Genomic DNA, 15,848 nt, shown 5'->3' with positions numbered 1-15,848 from the left:
CTGTATTTTCATGATTCTACTTTGACTCAAGACAGATGTCTTTGATCTCTTAAATATATTGTCTTTTGCACACTTATTTTTTGAATATACCCATACTTTTCTGAAACACTAGAAGAGTAATAATAGGAGCTGAGGTGGGCCATCTACTGCAGGTCTTGTATTACATTATTCTGCTGTGAGGTAATACTTTTATGATAGACGACCAAATGAGCCCCTCTTCAAGATGAGCAAATCATAATATATAGTGGTACCATTAATAATATCTATGATTAATTTATTAACGGTAACAAAATTTCAAAAAAGAAATCTTATTCCTTTCTCTTTCTTTAGTGATTTAAAAAAAAAATTAAATCCAGGAATTGGTCTTAAAATACAGAAGTTGATCTGGGTCTTTGCAACTGAGTCATGATCAGTAAAAGCTTCCAAAAGGAAAGCAAAATACAAGCTAATACGTGAAATATGAAGAAGCATCCAACTTTGTGAAGTCTATCCTGGGGTTGGAACACAGTGGGTAATCAAAACCTACAGCATGTGTGATGGCCAATTTTGTGTCAACCTGACAGATATTTGTTCAAATATAAAACTATGTATCTCTACTTAGATGAGATTAGCATTTAAATTAATAGACTTTGACTAAAGTATATTATCCTTCATAATGTGGGCGGGCCCCATTCAATCAGTTGAAGGCCTTAAAAGAAAAAGACCAAGGTCCCTTAAGGAGCAGGAATTTCTGCCTCTAAACTGCCTTGGGACTCAAGCTTCAGCATCAAATCTCCCCTGTGTTTCTGGCCAGCTGACCTGCTCTGCATCTTTTGGATTTATCAGACCCCAAAACTACATGTGCCCATTCTCTCTCTCTCCATCTTGATATACATGGACTTACATACATCCTATTGGTTCTGTTTTCCTGGAGAACACTGACTAATGCAGCATGGTCTCTGCATGCAAGGAACTGGCAGTCTGGCAAGAGGTACAAACAGAGTATACATATACAAACACATATGTGCATTCTCTCTCTCTCTCACCTACAATATCAGAAATATAAGTGATATGGAATCTCATTTATCATAAAACATAATCTCACAAAGGCCCTGACCCTGAGTGAGACTATCTTTTCTAATGTAGAATGGGGGAGCACACCTGGATGAGTAGTAAGTACTCCCAGTCATGCAACATTTACTTGTGAGAAAGTGGCAGAAAGTCATCAGAGAATAGTGTACGTGCGTGACAGATCAGCTTGATGTGCCCCAATTTCTTGCAGAAAATATCAGTAACAGGAAAAAGCACAGTTCAAAGACAGAGAGAGAGAAATATGTAACCTAGTCATTTCTTTTTAAAAATGAACACCAACTATGCACAATACATTGCAAAAAGTTTGAAGGGAGGTTCTGACATTCAAGGATGTTAGAATATCAGGATCTAGTTAGAGAGTTAAGTATGTACAGAATTAACTGCAGTGTTATGATATAACAATGGATATTATTGTTACGAAGTGTAAGACAATGTTTCTGAGGAAGACAAGGATTCACAACCACGTTCTGCCAAGGACAAAACTCACACACTATTTCATAGAATTTAGAAAACTTTATAGTCTTGCAAGAAAAAAAAAAAAAGGACTAGGAACAGATCTTGGTACCTTTTGGCTCATGTGTTCCATTTCCTACCCTTATTTTCCAAAAGAGCTATGAAAGATTCCCAACAGAAAAAAAACAGCCTTGCTCTAACCCCTGCCCCAGAAGACTGAAAGATTTAGAGAAAGCAATTGTTATGCTGCATGATCTGACAGAATAAGAGGGAAATTCATAACATGACAGGCTGGCATTGTATCAGTATGGTTCAAGATTATTTTCTAAATTGGTAATATAACAAATTGTCAGGTTTTCACTTCAAAGTCCTTGCCCTAAGAGAATTGTCTCAATCAGGGTCGGGTTCATGGAAATAATTTGAATCCTTTCTCTTCTAAGAGATGGGTTTGTTTCTATTCTGAAGGGTATTTAATATTTGTTTAAAAGTGATCTCTGCCTATTGGTAACCTTTAACTCTAGAATTAGGCATTTGCTTACTGGTTTCTTAATTGGCTTTTTGTTTGACCTTGAGTTGGTCACATATTCTTAGATGAAGAATTTGAATTAGTCATTGAGCATCTGTGTTTTTGTTGTTGTTTTTGTCATTTGATTACCCATGAAAGATGTTGTAATGTGTACATTAAGAAAAATGTGGAATTAAATTATATTCTCAAAGCATGCTGATATGTAATAAGTGATAAGAAATTGAAAATTTGCTATTGATAATGTTTATTCCTTCAAGTTACTTCAATTCTACTCACCATTATCCTACAATAGGCAGAGAAAGACCGTGAGTAGGACTTTCATGATCCTAGCATATATGTAATTTAACAATATTCTGGGAAATACCGTCCGGGTTTTCAGAATAAGTCCTTTCTGTTTTGAAAAGTGTATATTATATTCCCCCAGAGAACTCTGTTTTAAGATGCAAGCTTTAAAGCTTCATGATCTCACCATGTCTGGTCAACCCAGAATAAAAACAACTGGTATAGATAAGGAAATAGTACAAAAAATAAATTGGTAAAAACAAGCATTGACTATTAAGCTATGCCACTGCAGTGTAGGTCCTGACAGTTGGCTTTTTCTTTTAGTAATGAAAGTGCCTGACTTAAGCTTTGATTGTGGAGGCATCCACTCCAAGGATGGCTATCTCAAATAAACACATTGCCAGCCGCAAAACTAGATAAAGAGCCTGGCTGCTCTGTACATCCCCCTCCCCCACCCCAGCCCCAGCCCCAGCCCTCAGGCTTTGTTGTTTTAGAAATCTTGGCTGCTTTCAGTAACTGACCATTTGAGTCACTTGGGTTCTTTTGGTTTTGTTTTGTTTTTCGTTTTTGTTTTTGTTTTCTCTTCCTGTGCTTTCAATTCCCATTCTTATGTTTTAAATTTGCCAATAAAGAGTGAGCCCTAAAACCCTAGGCCCCACCCACACTTGACCCCAGTAAAAGCAGAACCCCAGGCCTGCATTCTCTCTCTCTCTCTCTTTTTTTTTTTTTTTCTTTTCCAAAGTTTCTTGATGGTTATTACTGAGGGCCGTTTGCAATTATAGCAAGAACCAGGAAGGCTGGTCCAGCCCCAATACTGGCCATCAATAGGCTGAGACTGGCACAAAACCGACACCTCTTTTTAACAGGAGAGAGCAATATGTTAATTTGGATGTGATTATAAGATAGGGATATGGATGAAATGATGGAAGAAGTCATCTCCTTGTTCTTGTTCATGTTCTTCCTGTTGCTGGTTTTCTCTCTTCCTTCCCCTCTTCCCGCTTTTTCTGCCATGTCTACTTCAACTGACAAGAATTTAAAAATGTAACACTTATTGCATGGTGCACTGGGTGTTATATGCAACTAATGAATCATTGAACCTTACATCAAAAACCAGGGATGTACTGTATGGTGACTAGCATAATATAATAAAAAAATATTATTATAATTTAAAAAAGTAATACTTTATTTTAACTTAAGGAAAGATTGTATTCCTCTTTCCTAAGAATCCCTGAAATAAAAACCTTTATTTGTATGCTCACTATAAAAATATAAAGAAAAGTGAATAAGCTTTAGAATAAAACAGGCAAACATTTCAAGTGGACCACTTAATAATTGAGACAAGTGACTTAAACTCGTGGGGCTTCACTATCCTATCTGTAAATTGGGAACAATTTGCTCTTCTTAGTAACTTTGTGATGAAGCCAAAGAGTGATAACTCCTATTTTATAATGAATGAAGTAAGTCCTGATATGAAATATATAACTTTATATGAAAAATCATTTTTACTTTCATTGTTGCACATTATTTCATATGGGCTTTACATGTTTTCTCTCATATTACAAGGTGATATGAAAAATATTTAAAGTATTTAGAGAGAAATTATTTTCCTTATTGTTTTTTTAATATAAGTGCATTTAAATATGAGGTGATAGATTATAATGTTGTACTCTGATTAGTCCATGATTATGTTAGAATAAAAACCATAATAGAGTAACCAAATAATTAGTTACTTAATCATCAAAGGTAAATTAAATTCATGAAATCTAAGCACCATAGACCAAATTGAGATTTATATAAATAAAGCTTAGGGTACATTGATTAAAGGATTACCAGATGTTCCTATAATAAGTTAATTATTTATTATTCTGCCATAAATAATGACTATGAAACCAGTAAATGAAGCTACATCGTGTTAGCTGAGTGGTATTACAGTTGATTATCAAATTAAATGTTTTTATTTTAATGAGTTGCACTGGAAGGGTATGTGTACCATGGGATCAATTATTATTGTATAATAACCAATTAATTACTTCCAAAGTACTAATTCTGAGACAACTAAGGATTAAGGACAGACTTCTGTCTTAACAAATCAATGTTAACATTTTCACATTTAAAGTAAAACTTTTAATTTAATGTCCCTTAATCTGGATTTCCTTCAAATAAGAATCAAAAATAGAAATACTGACAATGCCTCTTAGAGAAAAATAAAATATTAACCCAATAGTGTTGATAGTTGCATTTCAATATTTCTCAAAAACACGTTTTGAATTTCCTTAATTAGTGATCTTAATTATTAGAAAAAAAAGTCAAACTCCACTGCAAATTAGCAATTGTTTCCAAATTTGAGGACAAAAGGGTGCTAAGAATGACCTTTTCTAAAGAATATGGCCAAGAATTGGATTGGATGTTTTCTGTAGGGCTTGCCATGGGGCCGTGGTCCTGGTTCTGCGGAGAGCTCAATGCTCCAGGAGAGCGTGTCTCACCATCTTCCTTACACTAAGGTGATAGAGGTGGTTCTCTAAAACAATAGTTAACAGAGATTGGGTGCCTAGGAGAAAGAGAGAGTGACAACTTGCCCAAGAGGGATGTCCTGAAGGACAGAACATGTCACCCCGTGCTTCCTCTACTCCTTGCCCTGAGGCAGAACTGAGCATGAAGGCGGGGTCTGGTGGATGTTGTGAGCACTAATGATCATAAACACTGATGCCTGCTTCTTAAACTTCCTCTGTTTTCCATTTCTGCTAAGACCTACTTCAGAGCACCTCTAAGAAACTACCCTACTTGACTATTCTGCATTTAGAAAACATCTGAAATGAAGCTCAGAGAGAAAAATGATTGGAACCAAATTGGACAGAGACAGAGTGAGCTGCAGAACATTATCAGTCTTTTAGATGAGTAAGTAATTGGGGATTCATGAGGACAGGAGTGGGGTGAAGGGGAAGGATTAAAAAATATTTTTAAAATAATAATTGAAGGGCGCCTGGGTGGCTCAGTTGGTTAAGCATCTGCCTTCGATTCAGGTCATGATTTCTGGGTCCTGAGATCAAGCCCCTCGTTGTGCTCTCTGCTCAGTGTGGAGTCTGCTTCTCCCTCTCCCTCTGCCCCTGCTCCTATGCTCTCTCTTGCTCACTCTCTCTCAAATAAATAAAATCTTTAAAAATAATAATAATAATAACTGAAAATTTTCCAAACTTGATGAAAACCATAAATCTGAATGACTTGCTCTGTTTGGGCTGCTATTACAAAATACCACGGGCTGGGTAGCTTATAGACAATAGAAATTAATTTCTCGCAGCTTGGAGACTGGATGCCTGAGAATAGGCAGACTGTATTGTGGGGAGAGGGTCCTCTTCCAGCTCACAGACTTCTCGTTGTGTCCTCACATGGTGGAAGGAGCTAGAAAGGTTTGTGGGATCTCTTTTATAAGGCACTTATCTGACTCATGAGGGCCCCACCTTCATAACCTAAGTGCTTCCAAACTCCACACCTCCTAACACCACTGCATTGGGCATTAGCATTTCAATATGTGAATTCTGGGGGGATGCGAACATTCAGACCACAGCACAGCATTACCCACGAGCACAGCAAACCCTAAGAAGAAGCAAAAATTGTATCAAATTGTTGAAAATGGCAAAAAAGAGAAATCTTAAGATAAGCTTCCCCCCCATACATATCTACACAATGAAGATAAGAATGTCAGAAAATTTCTCTCTAGAAACCATGCAGGGTAGAAAACAATGAAATGGTAGCTTTAAAGGAGTGAAAGGAAAAACAAAGACAGAAAGACTTTTGTCAACCTAGCATTCTATATCTACAAAGTACCTTTCAAAGATAAAGACAAAATATCATAGTTGATATTATGTATCAACTTGACTAACCATGATACCCAGTTTTCAGTCAATCAGTAGTGTAGATTTGGCTATGAGGGTAATTTTTAGATGTGATTGTCATCTAAACCAGTACCCTTTGTGTAAAGTAGATTGCCCTCCATCATGTTGGTGGCCCTCATCCCTCCATCATGTTGGCAGGCCTCATCCAATCAATTGAAAGTCTTAAGTGAAAAGACCGAGGTCCCTCAAAGAAAGGATTGTGCTCCTAAACTGATGTTAGACTCAGGAATGCATTATCAACTCTTCTCTGGGTCTCTAGTCTGCCAGCCTGCTCTGCAGATTTTTGACTTCATGTTTGTGTGAGACAATTCCTTGAAATAAATTGTTCTCTCTCTATATATATATACATCCTATTGCATCTGCTTTACTGGAGAACCCTGGCTAATACACTAAATAAAGGCATTTTCAGAATAAAAACTGATACAATTCATTGCAATACAATTCATGTTAAAGGAGTTGTTCAGAAAGAAGAAAAATAATACCAGATAGATACTTGGATCTATACCAAGACTAGGATAACCAGAATTAGTAAATATATGTATAAAATTGCATAAAGCCTCCAAGCCAAAATAATTATTAAGATTGGTTCTTTTACCATAGCTCTATGCAGATAGGTACTTCTACCATGGCTGCAACACATAGGCATTACCTTAGATGTGGCTGGAGAGGCACATGGAATATGATTTGGACATACAGAGGGTGGAGTGAAATGAAATCATGGCAGATGAAGTAGGATGAGTAAACGATGGAGGACAAAGGGGCCCCAGGTCTAGTTATACCTGGGGGGATTGTTTGCTCAAGACAAGTGAGACATCCAAGGTAGAACTTAAGAAGATTGAAGTAGATCACAGATTGACTTGGAGTGGATTAAGAGGCTCTTGACCAGGACACCCTCATTTAGATGCTAAAAATATTTAAATTGACACCATTAAGACAGTAAAAAATGTTAAGACCCCTTTCATTTCAGCCACTCAGAATTCCGCCCTCAGAACAATGCTGCATCGAGTAAGTTTTTCATCAGTATTTAATTAAATGAATGAATACCTACACACCCAGAAGACATCGGGCTGAGATGACCTGTGAGTTGAATGGATGGGTAGGATATCTCAGGAGATGACTAAGGAGCTGGGTCAGAAACACAAAGCCAACAGCAAGTCAGACGCTGATGTTGGGTGTCTTTTCCCCAAGTAGATCTTAACCTATGTTCGGGAAAGCTTAAACTGATTTGAGATGATTCATCTTTTCCACATGCACACATATCCTCCCAATAGCTGCATGTAACAGTTCTGGAATTTTAATTTGCCATCAAAACACCAGAAGACATCAAGTTGATAGAAAAGGAGGTAAGATTGGAAGTTGTGAGGATTAGCAGGGTTAGGAGTTGAGAAACAGACCTGAGCAAAATCTCAGACCTCAGATAATGTAGAGGATGTTGGGGCACTCATCGTCCACACTCCCAACTCCATGCTAGGAGAATGGCAGGTTACAGGGCAGACCTCGGCAGTGGCCCTGACATAGAGGCCTAAAGGTATCAACGAGTTGGAAAAACTATTCTTACAATAAAATTTAAGCAAACTGAATATTTTAAAAATAAAAACAAGGACTCATGTAAGCAAGCCTGTCATGTTGATACCAAAGTTGATACCAATGTTGATACCAGTTTCAGCTATTTTTCCATTATCTTTTAAAGAAATGATAATAAAGACAATGCTACCAGTGTAATCATTTCCAGTGTCTGAGTACTTCTCACCTTTCACAGCCCTTGTCTGGTTGTATACTCAGTTTAAGCATATCCTTCCCTATATTAATATTTTATATATTTTTGAAATATTTTATATATAATATACATGTTTTATATATAAAATATTAAATCTTTTATGTGTTTATAATATGACCATATATCTGTCATATCTATATTCTTTATGTTTTAAATTTTATGTTACGTACTGATGTATGTATCTTTCTGCACATTTTTTTTCCACTCAACAACCTTATTATAACTAAAGCTCTAGTGTATTAATTAGAACTGCTGCATTCTATTTTATTATGATGCAAAAATGCATCCGTTCTCCTAGTGCTAGACATGAAAGAGCATTGTAATTAACCCATTATTTCTAATATAGGCATGATCACATTTTTTTTTTATTATTGGAGAGAGAAGAAAAAGAGCACAAGAGTGAGGGTGGGGAGGGGCAGAAGGAGAGTTTGAGAGAGAGAGAATCTTAAGCAAGCTCCACACTCAGCGCAGAGCCCCACACAGGGCTCAATCTCATGACCTTGAGATTATGACCTGAGCCGAAATGAAGAGTCCAATACTTAACCAACTGAGCTACCCAGGTGCCTGTGGTATGATCACTTATTTTTTAAAAATATTTTATTTATTTATTTGACAGAGAGAGAGATAGCACACAAGCAGAGGGAGCAGCAGAGGGAAAGAGAGAAGCAGGCTCCCCGCCAAGCAAGGAGCCCAATGTGGGGCTCGAACCCAGGACTCTAGGATCATGACCCAAGCTTAAGGCAGATGCCTAACTGACTGAGTCACCCTGGTGCCCCTGTGTGGTCACTTTTTAATCTGTTTTCTTGTGCATGTGTTCTAAAGTTTCCTCAAGGTACATGCCAAGAGTAGAACTGATAGGTTACAAGTTATCTGTTATTCCCATCATTAGTTTTACTGGATATTGTGAAATGGCTACTGAAGTGTTTACCCCGTTTCCTTACAACAGCTTGGGACTACTACTTTTCTAATTCTTACTGAAACTGGTATTTTCAACTTCTCAATGTTTGCCAATCCTTTTGATGTGAAATGATATCTCATTGTTTGAATTTGCCTTTTGCAGGAATAAGAGTAATATTTCTCATATATCGTCTTCTTGAGTTCCTTCTTCTTTGAATTGTACCTCTATATAACTTTCCCATGTTTTAAATGAGTTGTGTTTTTGTTCTTATTGATTTGTGAAGGTTTGTCTATATATGGGGTCACAAACAGAGTAAATATCCATTCTCAATTTGAAGTTTGCTCTTTAATTTTGTTTACAGTGAATTTTAAATTCAGAAAAATTTAATTTTAATGTAGATTAATAGAATCTTTCCTTACCCCACAGTTGTACATCTATGATCATATGTTTTTATTAGTGTTTAAAATATTTTAAGTGGGTAGATTTTTATCTACTCAGTGAGTGGATGTTGTGCGGTTAGGTTTTTTGTTTTGTTCATATTTCTAAGTGATTTTGCTCACACTATTATTTGAATGGCCTAGGTTTGTTTCCCTGCTTCCTAAGGTCACATTTATCTCATATGAAGAGTTGGTTTCTGGGGTCTCTACTCTATACCAGGGGTCAATTTATCCATCTCTGAATTATTCAAATTTTTTAAGTCTTGCTATTTGCTTTGGCGCTTACCACTTTTTCCCACTTCAAAATACACTTACCTGTTCAAGGCCCTTTTCTCTTTCATATAAAGATTACAATCTACTTGTCAAGTTCTATTTTAAAAATCCCTTTATATTTGCATTGATATTTTATTGAACTCATAGCATAGTTGATTTAAAAGGAAATCTTTGCATTGAGTTTTTCTATATATAAATATGGTAAATTTTTCCTTGTACTTGAGCCTTATTTTTTATGTCATTAAAATTTTATAATTTTCACTGAAAAATGTATCGGTAATACTTTTCTGTCTTTATCCCTAGTTCTTTTTACAGCTTTTTGTTGTTTAAATTTTCAAAATTATATCTTGTAATTTTTGTAGCTAGTAATATGACTGCAATTGCTTTTTGTTTATTGAACTTTTATATAACAATAGTGCTGAACTCTGTTCCTGCAACAGATTCATAATCCCTTACTCGTAATTTTGAAATTCAAAAAGCTTTAAAAAATGAGAGTTTTTGAAAGTAAATGTGGCACTCAATCTTATTCCAAGGCCAAATCTAATCTAAACACATGTGAGAATGTTTATAGTCTTTGTCACAATTAATGTGAATATACGTAAGTTCTATTGAAAACATTAATATATTTGATTATGGGATGGTGCTCCCAAACTGCCGAGAATGTTACATAATGCATGGTCATGCACCTTTCTACTTTTCCAGAACTCAAAAATTCTTAATTCTGAAACATACGGGCCTAAGTATTTGTTAAGGAATTGCAAAGAAAATTTATTAGTTTTCTCTTATAGATCCTCTCAGATTTTGTTTATAATATCATATTGTTAATGATAAATAACAATGTTATTTTCCCCCCAAAATGCAATTTTTTGCTTTGTCTGAACAATTCAACATAGTTATGTATAATATCTTGTACATAATTCTACATTTAGTTCATTGATATTGGCCACATTTTTTTATATAGTGTCCTTATCTGGTTTTGCTATCAATATTATAAGAATCTCATAAAACAAATGAAGGAATTCCCTGTTCTTGTATTTGCATAAGCATTGGATTTTGAAGAAAATTAACCTCAACAATGATCTGAATTGAGGTGGATGTTTTTTCCCCTCTCTTTTAATGGGTATATTTTTAACTATCAACTCACTCTTTGGGACTGATATTAGTTTTGTTAGGTTACATCTTTCATTTCATTATGGCTTTCAGTTATTGGGCAAAAAGTTCAAGAGATTCTCATATTCTTAGTCTATATTTTATCTATAGCTGTATACTTTTTCATTCTTATAATTTTTATTTGTATTTTCAATCTTTTGTCTTTAACATTCTTGTTATTATGTTGGTCTTTTCAAAGACCCAGCTTCATTGATTTTCCTTATTCTTTCTTTTCTGTTTCTGCTTTCTTTCTTAATTTCTATTCTCATCCTTACCACTTCTTGAGTTTCTTTGGAATTATCACTTTCTTTAAAGTTTGTATTGTTCAGTTTTTTTCTGTGGTTTCACTAATTTTTCACTTAAAAAAATTCCTCTTTGATGGTAGGTCTATCAAATCTTTATTTCAGTTTTGTCAATATTTGTCTTACATATTTAGGGTATGTTGTTAAATATATTCAAGTTTAGAATTGATTGATTCCTGGCATAAATTATGTTTATATTTATGCAATAATCTAATTTTGCCAAAGATGCTTTTTATATTAGTAAGTTTATATATGTATTATAACAAACAAATATTTGTATATTACTAATAACTCAGGCTCATATTTTTTTTTCAGATTTCATTAGGGTTTACCTATATCTTTCTTCTGTCTAGGATTCCATCCAGGATATCACATTACATTTAGTCATCATGTCTCCTTAGACTGCTCTTGACAATATCAATTCCTGAAGCTCTTTTTGGTTTGGGTGACTTTGACATGTTAAGGAGTACTGGTCAGTTATTTCATAGAATGTCTCCAAGTGGGACTTGTCAGATTTGTTTGTCACATGATTTGACTGGGATTATGAGTGTTTATAGAAAACCACAGAAATAAAGTCATGTCCATCAATCATAGGAAGAACACATACTATCAAAATAACTTATGACTGTTGGTGGTAACCTTGATCACCTAGACAGGGTAATGTTTGACACCATGTTTCTCCATTGTGAAGTTACTCTCCTTCTTCCCCATTTCCATACTGTACTCTTTTGAAATGAGTCACTATGAGCAACCCATACAAAAAGAGTGAAAAATTATGTTCCGCCTCCTTGAGGGTGGAATATCTATACATTTTTGGGACATCTTTTGCACAACAGATTTGTTTCTTTTCTCTCATTTATTTATGTATTATATCATTTATTTATATCAGTATAGACTCATAAATATTTATTTTATACTTTAGGTTGTAAATCCAAAACCAATTTATTTTACTGCTCAAATTACAGCCTGGTCACTGAGGACATTTTTAGTGGATCCTGTGTCTCCTTAACCCATTATTGTGCTTTATGGGTTTGTTTGTTTGATTGTTTGTTTTGAACACTTTCTTACTTTTCTTTCACTATGAGATACTCTAGGATCATCTTACAGTTAGTTTCTTGTCCCAGTCCTAGAACCAACTATTTCTCCAAGGGTCTCTGTTTTTTTTTTTTTGTTTGTTTTGTTTTGTTTTTTGTACAATGAATTTAGAAACCAAGACCTGGATGCCAGATGTTCTCATTGCTACTGGAATATTTCTTGCTGCTATGCCCTCTTGGCTGCGGAGAAGAAAAATATATGTGTGTATACTAACCTGTGTATAGTCTCATATCCACTCATATTTATATATATATATATATATATATATATATATATATATATATATATACATCTATATGTATATAAATCTAAACATGAGTTCATCCTTATATCTCAGACTCATTAATTACCACATGAATCATTTTAGCTTCATCTTCTTTCTTATCTGTAAACTCCCATTCTAACAATAAAAGATCTGCCTCCCACAATCTCCATCCATTTACTTCATTTTCAATACCTAGATTCATATATAGCAGTACCAGAATTGTTAACCCACATCCCCATAAGTAACAACTTTATTGACCAGAGTACGGTACTAATACACAGTTTCTTTTGCCTTTGGTCTTCTAAAGGCTTCATTCTTTATGCTGTAAAATTCTACGGGTTTTGACAAATCCGTAGTGTCATATATCCACCATTGCAGTATATACAGAATAGTTTCATAGATCTAAAAATCCTGGTGCTTTAGACATTCAACCCTCATTCCTACCCCTGAACCCCAAGGTTTTGGTATAGTGATATCAAAATATTGATATTTTTACTGGATCCATAGTTTTGCTTTTTTTCAGAATGTCATATAATTGGAAGAATAGCCTTTCCAGACGGACTTCATTCACTCAGTAATATGCATTATGGTTCATTGATGTTATTTTAGTTTATTGAGTCATTTATTTGTATTGCTGAATAATATTCCATAATGGTTGTACATAATTGCTTTACCCATTCTTCCATTAAAGGACATCTTGTTTGCTTCCAGTTTGGGGCAATTATGAATCAAAGTGCCATAAACATTCTTACCAGATTTTTTTGTGTGAGTGTAAAGGTTTTTAAATCAGTTGGGTAAATACCAAGGAAGACGATTGCTAAATCAATCATACAATAAGCAAGTCATATGTTTTGCTCTGTAGGAAATTATTAAAATGTCTTCCACGGTGGCTATAGCATTTTACATTCTCACCAACAATGAATGAGAGTTCTTATTACTCCACATCCTAGTCAGTAATGCATGTTGTCAATTTTTGGATTTCAGCCATTCTAATAGATGTATAGTAGTATCTTACTATTATTTTAATTTGTAATTCCCTAATGACAAATGATGTTAAGCATCTTTTCATATGCTTATTTGCTATCTGCATATTTTCTTCTGTTGGGTATCTATTCAAACTCTTTGCCCATTTTTTAATTAGGTTGTTTTTTTTTTATCGTTAATTTTTAAGCATTCTTGGTATATTTTGGATACAAGCCATTTATTAGATATGCGTTCTACAAATATTTTCTCTCAGTCAGTAGTTTGTTCGTCTTTTCACTCCTTAACAATGTATTTGCAGAGTATATTTTAATTCAAAATTTAAAGTTCTTAATTTTAATGAATTCTAACTTAACTTTTTCTTTCATGAATTGTACTATTGATGTTGTAGCCAAAATCTCATCACCAAATCCAAGCTCACATAGATTTTCTTTTGTTTTCCTCTTCAAATTGAGGTCTATGATCCTATGATCCACTTCAAGTTAATTTTTGTGAGAGTTATTAGGATCTTTTTTTTTTTTTTTTGCATTTAGACATACGATTGTTTCAACAATATTTGTTAAAATTGCTCTCCTTTCTCCATTGTATTGCCTTTGTTCCTTTGTCAAAGTCCAGGCGATTATATGTGTGGGTCCATTTCTTGACTCTATTCTGTTCTATTTACGTACACATTTGTTCTTTCATTAAAACTATAATGTGTTGACTATTGTATTTTTATAACAAATCTTGAAATTGGGTAATTTGAGTGTTCCAACTTTGTTCTCCAGTATAATATTGCCTATTCTAGGATTCTAAGATCTTTTGCCTTTCTATATAAACTTTAAGGTTAGTTTGTCAATGTCTACAAAATATATTGCTGGGGTTTTGGGGGGATTACATTGAATCTTTAGATTCATTTGGGAGGAATTGATATCTTAATATTATGAATCCACGAACATGGAATATGTCCTCGTTTGTTAGATCTTCCTTAATTTCGTTCATCGGAATTTTTATAATTTTCCACATACAGATTTTATGCATATTTTATTGTACTTATACATTAATATTTCATTGGAGAGGCTATTGTAAATAGTAGTATTCTTTTTAGTCACAAATTCCAGGTGTTCAGGTATATGGAAAAGAAAATGACTTCTATATATTAGCCTTATTTCATGTGAACTTGCTATATTTATTTATTAACCATAGGAATTTATATGTGTGTGTCTATTCTTTTGGATTTTCTACGTAGAAAATTGTGCCATCTTTTACTAAAAATAGTTTTTTATTTCTCTTTTCTGATCTGTATACTTCTTATTTCCTTTCTTGTCTTACTGCATGAATCAGGACTTTTGAGTAGTAGTGGTAAGACATAACATCCTTGCCTTGTTTCCAGTATTATGGGGAAACTTACTGTTTCTTACCATTGGATTATGAGCATTCTTCCTCTCTCACTGCCAGAGCCGTAGGGGCTTCTTGTGGGAACTTCATTGTGAAAGCTGATGGAGTTCCTGAAAGTAAAACCTGCAGAAGTGTCTGGATTGCTGTAAGACTGAGCGCCTCACTCAAGTTAGTCCACACTCTTTCTCCAGCCATTTGTTAAACTTTACACTTCAGCAGGAATTCCTTCCAGTGTTTGGCACAGTGACTTCTGCTCTAGATAAGCAGTTCTGGGTTTTAATTTTGTAGACTAACCTCTCCAGGTTTTGGGGTGATAGTCTGATCTTCAATCTCACTTCTCTGATGGATCCAAGAACAGTCATTGCTATTTGGTTTGTTCGTTCAGCTTTTTCTTGTTGTTAGGATAGGAGTGATGATTCCAAGTTCTTTACATGTCAAAGCTGAAATCAGAAGGCTATTGTGGTTTTTTTTTTTTCTGGTTTTTTTTGTTTGTTTGTTTTTGTTTTTTTTTGTTTTTTGTTTTTGTTTTTTTTTTTTACTTACACAGGTTTCTTAATTCACTACTGTTCTTTTTTTCTTTAAGGTAACATTATTTTTATTTGTAAAGTTAAGTTTAACATTATGTATTTTTTTAATTTTAATTCAATTAGCCAACATACAGAACATCATTAGTCTCAAATGTAGTGTTCAACAATTTATCAGTTGTGTATAACTTCTTAATATCTCATTCTTTCATTCTAGTTTAATTTCTTTCTTTAAAGTTATTTTAATAATGGACTTTTAGTCATATTCTCTCAGTCTAACTTTGTGCAACATACCTTTATTTTATTGTCATTTTGAATGACAGTTTAGATGGGTAGAATTCTAGGTTGAAAACTGGGTTCTTGGAGCATTTTGAAGATATTATCTCACTCTCTTCCGGTTTTTGTTATTGCTAAAGAGAAGTCTGCTGTCAGCCTAATAGTTATATATTTTAAGTTAATCTGTTTTTTCTCCTCTGTATAATTTCTTAGGTTGTCTCACTTTACTTAGTATTCTATCCATTCTCTAAAATATTTTAAAATGGAAGCAA

The sequence above is a fragment of the Ursus americanus genome, chromosome 26, assembly GCF_024610735.1.
Source record: "Ursus americanus isolate L20-20 chromosome 26, mUrsAme1.1.p, whole genome shotgun sequence".
Taxonomy (NCBI): domain Eukaryota; kingdom Metazoa; phylum Chordata; class Mammalia; order Carnivora; family Ursidae; genus Ursus; species Ursus americanus.
This window is presented reverse-complemented; position numbering follows the sequence as displayed.